This window comes from Metopolophium dirhodum, chromosome 4, assembly GCF_019925205.1.
Source record: "Metopolophium dirhodum isolate CAU chromosome 4, ASM1992520v1, whole genome shotgun sequence".
Lineage (NCBI taxonomy): Eukaryota > Metazoa > Arthropoda > Insecta > Hemiptera > Aphididae > Metopolophium > Metopolophium dirhodum.
In genome coordinates, this window is record NC_083563.1 from 20,295,262 (window position 1) to 20,310,144 (window position 14,883).

Consider the following 14,883-nt stretch of genomic DNA (forward strand, 5'->3'; position numbering starts at 1 on the left):
AGGAATATTTTTTACTAATCATTAATTGTGCATCACATTGTATTTGTCCTTATGCCTAATACATTCCTTATACCTTTTTTGGCTTCAGAATTTTTTACCGTTGACTTTTTAACCACAAACTTTTTTCCTAGGACTTGTTGGTAGTCCACCATAATAGTTATGTCGTTCAAAATTAATTTAGCTCTAACGCGTCCAAGTATTGAAGTATCTAACCAAATATGTACAATGTACATACATAGTTCTGCAAATCTGCAACTGCAGACTGCAGCCTGCACTAGGTCGTAGGTACACACTACGTAGTACGTACATTGTACACTATACACCACTCATTTTTTCAACATTATTAAGTCTAACTGACATTCCACCATATTACGACAATGACAATTACACACTTATCATTATTCATTAATCATATTGGTAAATAGTAATAATAAATTGCCCGACCATATTGTTTTCCTTTAATATTGTTGTTATCTACACGATTACTCTATATAATATTATTATTTATTATGTATACCTAGTCCTAGTGAATAGTAACGTGATTAATAACGTTTTAAAATCAATTTTAATTTTTATGAAATATGAAATTCTAATCAAATAAAACATTATTAATATTCATTAACTATAATGCAATAGGACGTACATTAATAGTACAACCGCATCTACTGAAAACTAGCCTATCCGGATACTCAGTAGGCATTGCATTAAGTAATTTAATGCGTAGGTATCAAAAAAGTAAAATCACTTTCAACTTTTCAAGGTATTATAAAAAATAACCTTGCAGACTTTATTATTTTAAAACAATTCAATGATAGATATATAATATTATTTAGAAATCTAAGCCGTTAATCGATAAATTTATGAACCTTTAACCAAATAATATATAATATGTATAAATAATAATATAAATACGTTATTATTAATATTATGACATAATGTTGGACCGTTTCGCACCAATGAAAAACATTCAATAGACGATTGTTGGAAAACAACAAGTGAAAAGTAACGGGTGAACATGAGCATGAATGACAGATTGACAGACCATCACAATAGGTACCTACCTATTGTATTAGTGTACTACACCTATAAAATATTGTAGTAAATAATATCGAAGATCAAAATATATACCTACATTATTATAATATAAGTGTATTCAAATTGAAAATTAATGGGCTGCCCAACAATAATAGGATTATATATCAAAAGTTTCTATAACATATTATTTTCCTGACAAAAGAAAACGGATCGACAACATCTATATAATCATAGAATAACATATTGACAATATTTATTTATTATTTATGTTAAAATAATATATAAACATTAAACATCTTAACAAAAGTACCTACCGACTACCAAGCGTAATGATTTGTTTTGAGTTTATTAAACTTGGGCTTGGTAAACATCTGGGTTGGCACGCTGTCGAAATGGATGCCAAAAGACAAAAGTCCTGGAGAATATAATTTATTATTAGACAGTAGACACATCTGAGGTAGAAAAAAAGTGTCTTTTCAGTCTCTAAGATGAAACTTCTATTATAGTTCCTTTCACTCTATTCTTGTATTTCTTGTTCACGGACTGTATGTAGAAATTGCCTACTTATTCAACGAACCACAGTTAAAATATAGAATATAGATGTATACGACTGATATGAGTACGTACACACTACACACACAGTGAACTGTCTAAATATTCTAAATTAATATTATTTTGGTATACTCATGGTTTTTCTCTCTTGACGGGATATTTTTGTACAACCATAACATTAAAAAACTAATGTAATTACTAATTAAAGATTATCATTTAAAAAAATCTAATTATTATTACATTTTTTAACACGGTTGTTGGTTATTGTTATACCTAGAGCTTCGAAATAATTACAACAAATATACTTAAAACTGTGTAGTCAGATTTTAATTGAAGGCTTCTCTTAATTGTAATTTGTTATAACATTTAAATTTTAAATATTATTTGATCATTTAGTGGCATGTGCCTAGTAATTGTATTATATTTTATTGTGATGACGTGTTGTATAATATTGGTTATCACTTATCATTTCAATAATAATATAACACATGTCGTATAGATATTATTTATTATTAGTTATTAGTTATTAGTTTATTACTTATTAGTAAAAACTAAGTAATAACTATTTAGTATTGAATATTGATTGCAAATGTTACACGGAAATGCGTAATATTATGTGGGACGTAGTTTTCAGTCGTTGTAGTTATGTCGTATACTCGCATGTACCTACATTGTTAAAAAAGCTAAATGCTTTTTTATGGGCGTTCGTATTATACTATGCGTCTATAAAGTATATGGTAGGCTGTAAAAAAATGGGTTAGATACAGTGCGGCTAGTGCGAGTGCATGAGTCATCCACCTACGTGCTACGCTTCGTACGTTTCCATTTGCTATTTGAAATCGATAGTAAAATAAAATAAATCATTTTTGTAATATTTTAAACTTTACTATGTGTCTATGCATGATACTAAGGAATCCGAAAGATTAATGACCCTTAAATAGGTATCAGGTTTTAAGAAATAGCGTTGATTTGACAATATTATTCAATATTTGATTAAGTTATAAGAAATAAAGTTGGCTTGATTAAAATAATGAAGTGCGACTGTGTAAGGTAATTTGACATTTGTTATTTGTTATTTGCATTAGGTTGCACGTAGGTACACAATAGTACAATACTTGCAAGTTGCAATATATTATCATTGATTTTATAATTACGTAGGTACCTACCTTACACCTATGAAGATATTAACTTGTGCTTTTCTTATGAGAACCACCCTTTTCCATTGTAAATTATTTACGTTATTTGTGTCTTATATAGAAAAGTTAATAATATGCATACTCACAATAATTATGGTTTATTTGCGTTTCCCTATAAGTTTTATTTTCAATAACTGAAAACTATTAATAAATAGGAATATAAGATACAACGTAATCCACCTATAAACTATATTATATCGTATAGACTATAGGCTATATTATGTTATATAACTCCTATATTCTTTTTTAAAAATTATTAAATGTATGTACACTCCATATTTCCACGAGTTGAAAAATAAAAACACTAAATGGTCAATAAATATTATAATTTATAATCTGTTTATTATGCCAAATAATTTATCGTTATAACATAACAATAACGTATATTTTATTATTATTATTACTCTACATAGGTATAAATAGCCGTACAGGTAACATGCAAGATACATTGGTTATACATATATAATAGGTATGATATTTGGAAAAAAAGTCCATATATAGTTAATTATATATAATTAACCATGTATAAAAATGCATTTATTCAGATATGTGGTTTACCCTTTCGTAAATTAATTAAAAATTAAAATAATATACCTATCTTATAATAATAGTATTTAAAAAATATATATAAAAATGTATTTATTATTTTATTCAGATATATGAAAAAAAAACCAAGGGGGGTGTATCCACCAAATCCCCCCCCCCCTTAAATACGCCGCTGCTGCAACGGGAGACTTTTTTTCCGTTTACCATAAGGTATATACGATATACCTACTATATACAATATACTTATTAGTTATTACTTACTATAATATAGTAAAAAATATTATTTTATACTAAAAACTAGATTAAATATTTTATGTATTATTTTGTAAAGACAAAAGTGTAAACAGCATAAAGATTAAAAACACGTAATGAAGTATGTATATTTGTAAATTCGTATTATAGCAATTGCTTATTATTATATACCTGAAAATTTGTTCTTACTTCTTACTAATAAGTAATAATTAACCTCAGTTTATCGAATTAATTATTATGTTTGCATTTAAAATTTTTTATAATTCGCCGGCGAGCGTCAACAATATCATTTTTATTTGTTTATAATTTACTTAATTTAAACATTATAAACGTCGACTAAATAAAACCTGGTTAAGTCGGATTATTGTCTCCTATAGTCCTATTATCATAATTCATAATCCAAAACACTACTTGGGATTAGGAGTTGCATATATATTGCGTGTGCATAATATAGAGGGAAAGCTCGATTGTAGGTCCGAATAAGTCCGATTGCACAACGGATTATTGAGTTTCACCGATCGTTTTACTCGAGATTTATCCTTAAACGGAATGTTGTTAAGCGGTCAATGTGAAACAACAACATGACAACGTGTTTACCGTACAAAAAAACTAAATACCATGCAAGTAAAATGCATTATTAATATTTAATAATACAAATTATTTCAGACTGCAGCGTCGTGTATTATATTTTGCACTGTAATAATATCATTCTATTGGTATTTCTGTTTTCTGATCTCCGTAGCTGTTCCTAATCGCAATGAGGACGGATTTTCGTAATAATATTTGAATATAATAATACAATGTAATATTTTGGCGACAAAGAAGTATAAAACGCGAACATATCCCTCCGTCCGACGACGGCCGAGAACAATAAAATTCGAAAATTATATTAAATCTGAGGACAGACGATCGTCACGGCGCAGACCTGGCAGGACGGAAAAGAGGGAGACATCATTTTCAAAGACTGTATTGTGGACGGCCAAAATTTGACGGACATTTTTTCGTCTGTCTGAAATAATATTAAATAGTTATAAAATATATTATATCAATAAAACCGGCGAACATCCCCCCTACCCACCACCGCGTCACAGTCGTGCACAAACGCCACAAACGCCACATTTAGCCACAAATGCGACACAGCTCAGATCGATCCACCGTTCCATGTTCCGTCTACGGTCGCACGGAGTCGGGAGTCGGGAGTTTCAGTTTTGGACGGCGGCGGCGGCGTCGGCGACGATTCGAAAAGGTGCACGGCTGGTCTGCAGAACGACCGACGCTGTTCGGCCCGGCCAAACAATTCCAAATATGGTCTGCGCGCGCCACTCTGTGACGACGGCGGCGGCCTCCGTAGTCCGTACCCACGCCACACCGTTCCGCGACGAAACACAACCGTCTGCCCACTGTGCCCACTCTTGCCCCTCCCCTCTCCATCAGATGTACGGCTTCGATTTTAGGCTAAATCCGGCGGCACACAACTATAATTCCATATTTCTACATTCTATTGTTCAGCGCCTCTTTCCTCTTCCCCGCCCCACCCAGCGGTTCTTACTTCTCGCCGCCACTCGCCACGACGCCACGGAAGTATTATTATTACAATGATATTATATAGGTACCAATTGCAACTATTAATTACTATACTTAACCACGAACGTCAGCAGTCAGACCGTCTACATATTAAGGGCTTCTTAAACTTTTCGAGAACACGGAACCCCAAACGACAATACTTTTTGATGAGGAACCCCTATAAACATTACCTCCAATAGAAGAGGATGGCGGATAAACGGCAACTAGACTGTAAAATACAGCGAAATGTCATAGGTACTGTAAAAGTGTAATTGACCATCATGTAATATTAGAATACATTATGATATACATTTTTTGAATATTTTGAAAAAAATCACTCGAGTTTAACCGAGTCCTTGAATGATCTCCGCGGTTTTCCCAGGGTTACGCAGTTTAACTAGATTAAGAAACACAGATAAACGTAACGATAGATAGGCATAATATAGCACACCCGCGCATTCGGGTGTAGTCGATTTTTTTTTAAATCGACAATAATAAGCTACTTATAACAATATACTATACATAGGTATTAATGCGAATAGAGGAAGCTTTCGATTGGTAGCAGAGAACGTCACATACACCAATCAACCGTGACGTTAATGGGAATCTACGATTTTTTTAGTGCCGACAACAAAATAATTTATTATAATATAATTATTATTTATTGTATGCCTAAACATCGACCGAACCTCTGCTCCCAGACCGTTCGATTATATTGTATTTGTAATAGGTATTTTGATCACGATTAATCTGTACTTACATACCTAATAGTTAATACTATAGTCTATAATACCATAATTTAATTCGCATATAATGTTGGATTTGCGGATTCTGCATAAGAAATTTCACCGTGGTTTTATGTACAATACATAATATTATTAGGTGAGTTCAGTAAGTAAGTATACGTAAAAGAGTTCGATTTGAAAAAAGGTAAACATTTTGTTACATAGTTCGACAAAAAGTCAGAGCACGCATATTTCGAGTCAGACTTTAAGTTCAAAAATACAAATTATTCAATTTGTAAAATTCGTAAAATTAAAATTAAAAATAATATTCAAATATAATGTATTTTAATATCTTATACAATACCTAATTTATTATAATTTAATATGCTATAGCCAATAATCAATATTATTACCAAAATAATTGTGTATTAATAAAAAAAAAACAATATTTTAATCTATATTTATTTATTAATATATAATTTATATTTTCGGACTTGTGCTAGAACTTTTTCTGACTGTAATAAATGAGTCCACACTTTTTGTCCAACTTTTTTCCAATCGAATTTTGTATCTTTCGAACTTTTGTCCCCGGACTTTTTGTCCGAGATTCATATTATATATTATATGTATATTCTATCTTTTTTTGTAGCAATAAAACTACTTTTAATTTTCAAGTTTTGATTATAAATGTGTATATACTAATATACATAATAGGTACATAGTAATAATTATGTACCTATATCAAAAATATATATAAATTATATATATTACACATATATATTGATAATAATCATTGTCCATCTATGTATATCGGTGTATATTATATATTGTTTAGAAGATTATTAGAACAATATTTATTTATTTTTTTTAATTTTAAAGTTTAGAACCCTACAATACCCATTAGATATATGAGTAAATAACGGTTACATTTCATAAGTAGCGCAGAAATTGTTGCTATATATTATTCGTGAAAAAATTAATTAATGAAAATTATATAGAACCTACTTTACAGGTTTATTACCAACAAACTCCGTGCTTGATACTCGAGCAATTATTTCTAGTAAAAAAGAAATATGTGTACACTACTGTAAAAGTGTAACGTGTTTATTATTATTTATTATATACAACAACAGTATAATATACCGGTGTCCGCAAAAACTGCAGGGTATACACAGTGCACCTAATCAAATTATCTGGTATTCACAATTCAGTGGTCAGTACTATAGGTACTACTCGGTAATGCATACATATTTTTGAATTTTGTTTGCGGAAAATGAAACTCGCCCGTTGGATAATCAACCTCCCGCAGACCGAATTCCAAAATATGTATAAGGTACTGTCTTACTGAGAAATGCAGGCGACTGAGTCATAGAGTGCACTACCCAGTTTTCGCGCACACGCGGTATACCTACTGAGAATTAGTTTGTAGCATACTGCATACGATTTTTTTTTCTACTACATTCTACTTTCTAATATCGTGGCTCGCAAATGCAGTGCGCCAGTTATTTAACTGTTTAGATAATAGTAATAATTGTAATATAGTGCCAGTCACTTGAGCGTTTGAATGAAAAAAGCTACACACACAAATTGCACAGCCCCAAACGCCCCCAGTACACTACTACTGCAGGAAATCGTACTGTTTCAGTTAAAATTGTGATGACTTACATAGCCACGTAGGTATGAGTATTTTATATACAGCGCGCAGTAAATAATCCAGACGTTCAAAGGGGTGGGTGGATGTGATTTTTCAAATTGTGAAGCTACTAAAATGTTCAATACAAAGTCAGGACTCGGCAGTCTATGCTAAATTATGGCTAAATAGGTAGGTATCCACATATTCTATATAATACAATTATTTCGTAGTAGTTTCAATGAAAAGTTATGGATTTATTTCAATGCCTATATCGCACCTATATACCTACTGTTATTTTGAACATATTAGTTTGAACATATTGACCAAATAATAGAATTTTATTGCTGTTTGAGGTGAATACTTAGGTGATTAAATTGACAGTGGATATTGATTCATATTTTGACAATATTTTATTCATTTACTTAAACATAAATTGAATTTTTAAAATTAGTTGTTACAAATTACAATTAAATATATTATCTAATTATATTTTATATATTTTTTAATAAATAAAATGCTTTATAAAAAAATATGAGAGTGCAATGGATCTAAATAGCCATCGAATTATTTTATACCAGGGTATTTATGACGCATCGTCGTGAAATTGTGGGTACTAAATTTATTATTATTACGCATATTATATTGACATTTTTCAGACAGTAAAAATATAAAATTTTAATTTCAATAAAAATAAATTGGTTCGTTGTTGTGTTTAGTGCTCAACCGATGACATGGTGACATCTCTACGGCCGGATATACGGTATACCTACCTATATAATATAATTTAAGTTATGAATGGTAAATTTATAATACTGTACGGCTGTACCGCATTGCTATTATTTGTAGTGGGTCAGTTGTTCATGAAAAACCTACACAGTTATAGAATATTATGATATATAACATAACAAGGTCCACGTTAATAGGTTATATATAAATTACTTTATTCACAATAATACCATCAAATATTGGTACTTAGTAATATCATAGGCTGACTGACTGTCTTCGCTCAGAATCGTTTTTCTTATACAATTATATTATATCATTGAATTCAAATTTAACACCATCCACATTACAGTGACCCACTTGTAAGTTGTAACCTACTGTACATCAGAGCGACATCCACTTGCCCACCTTTTTAATTATGTAGGTTTTTTTCAAGTGCATCTACATAGAATTCTATATTTAACAATTACTCATTAAAAACAAATGTATTTTGTTATTTAAGATAATTTTTTAAAGTATCTCGCCAATTCCTGGTTTACACTCTTGTTATTGTTTATGGTGTACAATACATGAGCGTATATACAAACACCTATCGATATTTCTTGAAAATAATTTCGCAACCTACTTGCTTCACGTTTATAGTGGTCTGTATTTTGTACTAGCTATAATATTATTAACGGTGTGTCTGTGTACAAAGCCATAATATTAGTTATTTTAGTTGTAAGTAGATATGTTTATTATTATAAGTTATGAACAAAAAAAAAAATAATAATATCATCAATATTAAATTATACATATTTCTTTATTAATCTAAAACATAATTAACATAATAACTATAATCTAAGAAATTTTTTTTTAACCGGACGATTCGGGCAAACCATCGAGTAAAAACGCTGGTTGGATATCAGGGAATGTCCGGCTTATAGACATACTGCACTAAGGACGACGAGAGGACTTTTTGCGGCGGCGGGCGGACTGTCGGACCAAGACGCCGGGCGGCCACCGAGCCACTCCCGCGGGGGTTCTTGTCGGGCCGCGACGACGGAGTGAGGTGCAACTACAACAAGCGGCTGACCCAAGCCGGCAGTACTCTGGACGGAGCGATAGGAGAATGCTCTGGTGCTCAACGGCGATTACTATGGCATGCAGCGGCGGCAGCAGCAGCCTGCACGGGATCGGGCAGCGGCAAGCAGAGGACGAGTCTGGAAATCAGCCTTTGCCGGAGGACCACCACCACGGAAATGCTGCCCGCGTCTGTGAAACCGGGCCGAGTGTTCGTTCTGGGGGCAGGCACCTAACCGGCCCAAGCGGTTTGGACAAGAAAGCTTCTGGCTGCAGATCGAGGTGCGTGCCGTGCGTGCCAGACCCGCGGAGACAGTGACATGATGGGGAGGAGGAACTTTGGAGGTGACGGTGAAACTGATTGAATGGTAAGAAGTTTGACGGTGACGGCAGTTCCGAGAAGCGCGGCATGGCTTCAAGAATTCCGGCGAGCTTCCAAATGATATGCTCGCCGGTCAATCGTAGGTTTGCTGAAATTGTAATTTTACGGAAAATTATTAACAATTTTTATTTATTTCACGACATATTATTGTTATATGGTGTATAATAAGTCGTAACACTAGTTTATAAATACTGTATACTTATAACTCACGTAATAATAATATGTTGTCATTCTAGGTATATGGTCGTTTATTTTCGCGCTTCTCGTGGAACTGCCACGTCCCTTCTTACCCCGTTCAGTTTCACCGTCACGTCCGTTAGTTCTCTACTATCTACTACTCTGTTGTCACTATCTCCGGTTCCGACACCTGGAACTCTGGATGAGCACCTCGACATCTACAGCCTATTTCTAGTCCGGTTTGCCCGGCCGCTTGTCCCCGACCACAGCAGAACGAACACTGTCGTCGCTCACGGGTGGCCCGGTTTCCCGGCCGCGGGAATTTTCAATTACATGATATTATGCCTTCGGTGATCCTCCGGCGGCGCGGCTGATCTCCAAACTCGTCCTCGCTGATCCCGATCTTTTTCTGCGGCTGCTGCAAGTGCCGCCGCTGTACGCCATATTTTTTTTATCCATCTCCGCCGTCGAGCTCGCATCCTCCTCCTCCGCCGGCCGTTGTGCCACATATTACGTTGTAGTACACCGCCCTGAGTCGTCGTCGTGGGCCAACGATAACGTGGCCCGGTCACCGCAGAGGAGGCCGACCGCGTCCACTCGGGATCGACCCCTTGGCGTCCAGGTCCGACAGCCTGCCGCTAGTCTTCTCTTTGTCCTCGGTGCAGTATGTCTCGTTATATATATAGGCGCCAATCCACTATCCAGCCAGGCGCCACTCCAGTTCCACGGAATGGACATTCCCCGATGATTCTATCTTACTCAACCAGCGTTTCTCTCCAAGTTCGTCCGGTATTGCTTTGATCGTCTATATGGTTATTGTAAATAATTAATTTTAAAAATTTAAATATAAATAAACAAATTTCGTCACTATGGTCCAAGATATTATTATTATATATAACATTATGGCATTATTTAATACATTATTTCGTTTTTAGCATTTAAAACAGAAAATTTGTTTATTCAATTATGGCCAGATGTCTATTTATAGTATATGTATATGATATTAATGTTATATACTTATACCTACCTAATAAGTTATATAAGTTTTAACTAAAATCTACAGATAATATTAATATGATAATGAACAACGGATATAGATTATATAGACATAAGCTCAAGGAGGCTGGAGAAGTGGAGTGGCTATGCACTATCAAAAGTTACGCATAGCCTCCATCCCTCCTAAATGAATTATTCTCTGAACTCGCATATGATATTAAACTAAAATGAATAAATAAAAAATTGAATTTACTTGAATTTTTTTTGTCATTACCTATGTATTTAATATAGCGTTATAGCCACAACATTATAAATACAGAATTCGATCTATATAATATAATATATTATACTCGCGAAGTGATTGTAAAATATACGAGTGTGCAGTATAGTGGTGGCTCGTGGGTGCTGGTGGTTGGGGTGTGACTTTAAATGTAATAGCGGTAGCCATAGGTATAACAAATTATTTAAATATACGAAAATATACATCTTACCATGACAAAATAGATCTATTTTGTTTTTGTCATGCATCTTACTTTTTATATAGTCGCAGGTCGCAGTAGAAAATAGAAATTAAAATAATAATAATAGGGATTAGCAACCGACAACGGTGTTAATTTTAAAAATAAATTACTTAATATAGTAATACATAAATATTTTACTGTATGGACGACGCTGCCGATCGTCCAAACCCGCATATAACATCACAGCAACAATAAATGTACCCGCACGCACACGATTACGCACTTCGCTTATAAGTTATAAGTTATTACTTATTAGTTATTATATACGAATTCTGCATATTGCTTGTACGACGCTTCCGGTCGTCCAATATCGTCCAATATATAAGAATGCAGCTTATCAGCTTGTCAGTCCTCCTTATCGCCCTACAAAACTGCTATATAAAGTGCAAATAAATGCAATAAAATGCTATACAAATTAGGTATTATCTAGGTGGCCCTCCCCCCCCCCATAATTAAACATTCAGTCAAAATTTCATGTACCTACGGTCATTTGTTTTAGAGTTGCACCAAAAACCAAAATCGATTTTCTCAAAAACAGATTTTGCGTAAAAATTCCCGTTTTTCCTTAATTTTTCTTTTGTTTTTTACGTCGCTTTTGAAAACTACTGGGAAATATTTACTTTTGACCCCCCTAAGTACCAACTAAATTCACTTTCCTATCAGAAAAGTTACTGTTGAAGAAAATCCAAGCATTTTTACTGTCCTAAAAGGTGATGACAGACACAAAAAAAAAAAAAAAAATAAAAAAAAAAACACACCTCATTGTAAAATCAATACATTCATCGCTTCGCTCAGAATCTAAAATATGATGTAAAATGGATTGTTTTTAACGTAAAACATAATATGTTATACCTATACTACATTATACAAATATGCAGGTTATATGGAAATTTACACCAGAGGTTTTTTTCAATAAATTATTACAACTATTATGTACCTTAGTACCTAATTTCTATCTAAAACAATAAACATATCACATGTAAATATATTTTATACGTCTACAGTAATTGCTACTATACTTGTTTTATATGTATATCAAGCATATGAGTCACACAACTCACCGCAATATTATATCTATACACCGTTGAGTACAAAGTACATTGACTTATCAATACGAAATAGGTATACAATCACAGTGCATATTGTCGCAGGGTAAAACCAAGGTATACAGTATATAATATAGTTTATTAATTATTATACTCTTCAGGTACACAATATATACGACACACACAATAATATAGGGTTGATGGATGACTCACAATTCACAAACTATATTATAGGTTGTTATGACTCACGAGTTCATTGCGTGTTAAAGTAAAGTTAAAATTCAACTTTTTATTTTATAGGTATATAAAAGTTTATAATTTCATATTGTGTATGAAAACGATAAAAATATAAAATTATTCATACAAAAGTAAAATTATTTGAATTTGATATACTAAATTCAGAATAACTAATGAGGTAGCAGGTATCACTGGCTAATACCTTCCTATATTATATATATTTTATATATTTAATATTTATATAGTATACAGTATCAGTATACACTATACTACAATAGTATTTTACTACAGGTTATAACACGAAACTTTGATACTTTTGTAGAATAATTCTACAATTATTGTAAAAATGTATTTTTTAATTTACTTGCACGACATTTTATAATATATAATAATATTTACTTGAAGTATTCAACTGTGAGGTTATGCCAGTAAAACATAATATTTTTTTGGAATCGCGGCAAAAAAGTCCAGAATAAAAAAGTAGGGTACACTGTAATATATATATGTAGGTATAACAAAATTTAAAATATTTTATTTAAAAAAAATTTCAATGACTATAATTACTTAGTATCATTACCTATATAAAAAAACCAAAATTATTATTAATTATATTATAAATATTCATAGTAATATATTGTAATGATTTCTCAGTTTAATAAAGTATTAACTATCGTCATATATAAATAATATATTTAAAAAAAAATTACTAATTTCTAATATTGGAACGTTATTGAGCATCATCAGTTCGTAGTTTTGCTCTTACCTAATTATATGTACCAGACTTTTGAACCACGGGCTTTTTTCCTAGTAATTTTTTACCTCGGAATTTTTGGTAGTCTACCATTTTTTTGTAATACAATAACGCTGTTCAAACATAGCCCATTCCCCTTTGGATAATAATATTAGGTCTGCAGTTATTACCGGTAGCTCAAAAAAAATAAAAATTTAACGCAATATCAAAATTCTTAAAATGTTTAATTTTAATATCTATTAAAGGTTTTACTGGAATCAAATACTATAAATGACAATACGCGAAACACGCCGCTAAAACACGAGCCTATAGGCTATAAGCACGACGTACAGCGGTATTGTATATGAATTGCCAAATTCGCTATGTACGTTTTTACAATAGGATTATATTTTAAGCCGTTAAACGTTAAAATATACTTGTTAATTAGAAACAATTAATGATTATGTACCAATTACTTGGTAACGATAGTTAAAATAATTATTTGTTATATAAAGGGGCTAACATATGCAACATATATACATAATATTGGATAGGCAACCACCAAGTTTTTTAGGGCCATGTCAGCAATTCTTATTATTGAGTTTCGCAATGTCGCGTATTGTTATTTAAAGTATTTGCTGGAATTTTAAAAAATAGTTTAACTATTAGGTCAGGACTCTTTTAGATTCTGAGTGGGGCGATAAATGTATTGATTTTACAATAATAATGTATTTTTTAATTTTTTTAATTTTTTTTGTGTCTGTTAACACGATAAGTATAGGTAGTCGAAATAATGATTCGATATTCAATTTGAGTATCTTGTTCGATGGGAAAGTGAATCTAGTTAGTGCTTGGGAGTTGGAGTAAAATAAAGTTCCCATTAGTGTTCAAAAGCGCCGAGAAAAACAAAAAAAAAAATTAAGGAAAACGGAATTATTACGCTAAATCGGTATTTGAAAAAATCGTCTTTGGTTTTTGGTGTAATTCCAAAATAAATAACCGTAAATACATGAAATTTTCACTGGTTGTTTATATTTGCATTTTCTATACACGATAAAATATTCAAAATATTTTGACTCGTTTTGAGTTGTTTACGGACAATTTCAAATTTCAAATGTGTTAGTTTTTTTTTTATAAATATCAACAAAATTTTATTAGTTGGGCCAAAAAGTGTGAAAATTTAATACAAAGCACTTAATATATTGCTGCGATCACATTTTAAAAATATTAAAAATACATAGGCACAATTTTTTTATAAATATTTTAAGTTCGATTTTTGAAATTTATTAAATTTTAAATTTTAAAATGATTTTGTTGTTAAAAACGTATAGAATTTTTTTCGTTTGATGATATTCTATAAATTACGTTTTGCGTTATGTTATATTTTGTTTTATGATATATCATATATTTTGTCATGTGGTATTTAATTACCTATGTTTGTACATTGTATCCCGTTATAATTACATTTACAAAAGACAAAATGTTTTTGTCAAGTATAACGTTATAG

At 31.9% G+C, this 14,883-nt stretch overlaps 1 pseudogene; it reads right to left on the reverse strand.

Annotated features, from left to right (window-relative positions):
- Positions 1 to 9,129: 9,129 nt before the first annotated feature.
- On the reverse strand, positions 9,130 to 10,064 carry LOC132943587 (uncharacterized; annotated as a pseudogene).
- Between the last annotated feature and the right edge of the window lie 4,819 nt (positions 10,065 to 14,883).